The sequence below is a fragment of the Apis dorsata genome, unplaced genomic scaffold, assembly GCF_000469605.1.
Source record: "Apis dorsata unplaced genomic scaffold, Apis dorsata 1.3 scaffold_137, whole genome shotgun sequence".
Classification (NCBI taxonomy): domain Eukaryota; kingdom Metazoa; phylum Arthropoda; class Insecta; order Hymenoptera; family Apidae; genus Apis; species Apis dorsata.
Window position 1 is genome coordinate 898,251 of NW_006263429.1, and position 2,449 is coordinate 900,699.

Genomic DNA, 2,449 nt, shown 5'->3' on the forward strand with positions numbered 1-2,449 from the left:
CATTTCTCACATATCGATCATATATCATATATCATATATCTTCTTTTTTTATTCCAAATATAACCTCCATACAACCTCCATACTCAGAAAAAAAAAAACAAAAAAACAATTTCCACCATTATCACCTCCCATTATTGGAACCACTGTTCGTTTCAACAATAATAAACGAAATAAAAGAAAAACTACTATAATTCGAATAATTCGAAGAATTAATTCGTCGATGACTTTTTATACATATTTCTCACATATCGATCATATATCATATATCATATTTATTTTCTTTTTTTATTCTAAATACAAGCTCGAAACTCAGAAGAAAAAAGAAAAAACAATTTTCACCATTATTCGAACCACTGTTCGTTTCAACAATAATAAACGAAATAAAAGAGAAACTACTATAACTCGAATAATCCTTCGAATCATATCAAACGGTAACCATAGATCTCTCCATGGCTCTCGATTTCTCGAATCACGTCGAGTCAACGGACCCACCTCCCTTCTTATCCTGCACACCACGGAGAGAAGACACCCGTGGCAATGCGCGTTCGCGAAAACGAAACGACTCGCGAACGAAATCCGAGCCCCGCGAATCCACACCCACGCGCACCCGCCACACACGTACGTACGTACGCACGCAACCCATCATCCATCGATGCACCCATCGGATCACGTATCCGCACCGGCCGCGGAATTTCATCTCCGAATTCCGGCCCCCTCCCCCCTCCCGCCAATTTTCCAACGCGAGATTCGAACGAGAAGAATTTTTCCCTATACCATCGCCATCGATTTCTGCGGATAGCGGTCGGGAATTCGTAATAGCGCGGCGTGGAACCGCGGCTGGAATGATTCGCGCGCGTACACGCACGAGGCGAGGGGAGGGATTGGAAAACCGAAACGCGGAGAAAGACAAGGGTGTTCGTTTATTTCTCTCGCACGAATGGTGTGTACGTATATGCGTATATGTATATATATATATATATATATATATATACACGGGTTAACTTTTCTCTCTGCGGAAGACCGCAGAGCTTCCACGCGCATGGCTCACCGCAAAAGCTCGGCGATGCGTTTTGCACGATCCGCCATGCGAGTGACTCGCGCGCCCATATATCGATGATGTTCGCCCGTTGCGCGTGGCCCTGTTATTCCTCTTCTTCTTTTTTGAACCGGTTATCGCTTAAATCGCGAGTAAAGGAATCGAAAATTCACTTTTGTTCTCTTCGAGGCGACATACCGATTCGGGGGAGGGGCTGTGAAGTTAAGTTGGTATTCTTTCTCTTCTTTTACTTGTTTGGAAACGGATTCGATTTCTGTTTGTTTAAGTGAACGTCGAATAGGATATAAAATTAACGTTCTTACATGTAATTAAATCTTCTTTTATTACATTTATTAAACTTATTATCGAGTAGCTTTTCTTTTCAATAGTATTACTCGAGAAGAACAATTAATATTGTTCCTTGCAATTATAAAATCCTTTGAACGAAATTATTTAAATTAAATCCCCTAGCTACTTATTTACTCGAAACCTAATCTTAATTTACGATATATCTCTTAAAAATTCACGAAACCTCGATAATCGAACACTATGTATATATATATCGATAATATCCTTTCGAATCTTCGAAATTATTTTAAATTAAATTCCCTAGCTACTTATATACTCGAAACCTAATCGACTTAATTTACATATAAGCGACAATTATATGTATATATCTCTTAAAAATTCACGAAACCTCGATAATCGAACGATATATATATATATCGATAATATCCTTTCGAATCTTCGAAATTATTTTAAATTAAATCCCCTAGCTACTTATTTACTCGAAATCTAATCTTAATTTACGATATATATCTTAAAAATTCACGAAACCTCGATAATCGAACACTATGTATATATATCGATAATATCCTTTCGAATCTTCGAAATTATTTTAAATTAAATCCCCTAGCTAGTTATATACTCGAAACCTAATCGACTTAATTTACATATAAGCGACAATTATATGTATATATATCTTAAAAATTCACGAAACCTCGATAATCGAACGATATATATATATATTGATAATATCCTTTCGAATCTTCGAAATTATTTTAAATTAAATCCCCTAGCTATTTATTTACTCGAAACCTAATCGACTTAATTTACATATAAGCGACAATATGTATTATTGTTATATGTATATATCTCTTAAAAATTCACGAAACCTCGATAATCGAACGATCGATAATATCCTTTCGAATGTTCGAAAAGAGAATTTCGGAAAACGAGTGGAGAAGATGGAAGGAAGAAGGAGAGCAAGGTATTTACAAGGCGTTCCCCTTCCTCCCCGGGCGGGAGGAGAGGAAACTCTATGCATTGGATTCGCAGGTCAGTGGGTTGTCGCGTCGAGTCACTCAAACCGGTGTCACCGCCGCTCGATTTATCGTGTTCGTCAATCTCGGG

At 37.6% G+C, this 2,449-nt stretch overlaps 1 protein-coding gene across 1 annotated transcript in view; it reads right to left on the bottom strand.

The window, feature by feature from the left end:
* Positions 1-2,449, bottom strand: part of LOC102679732 (paired box protein Pax-6-like) — a gene marked incomplete at its 5' end in the record, with an annotated part of 54,779 nt that overhangs the window by 40,877 nt on the left and 11,453 nt on the right. The gene's annotated exons all lie outside the window — the stretch shown is intronic.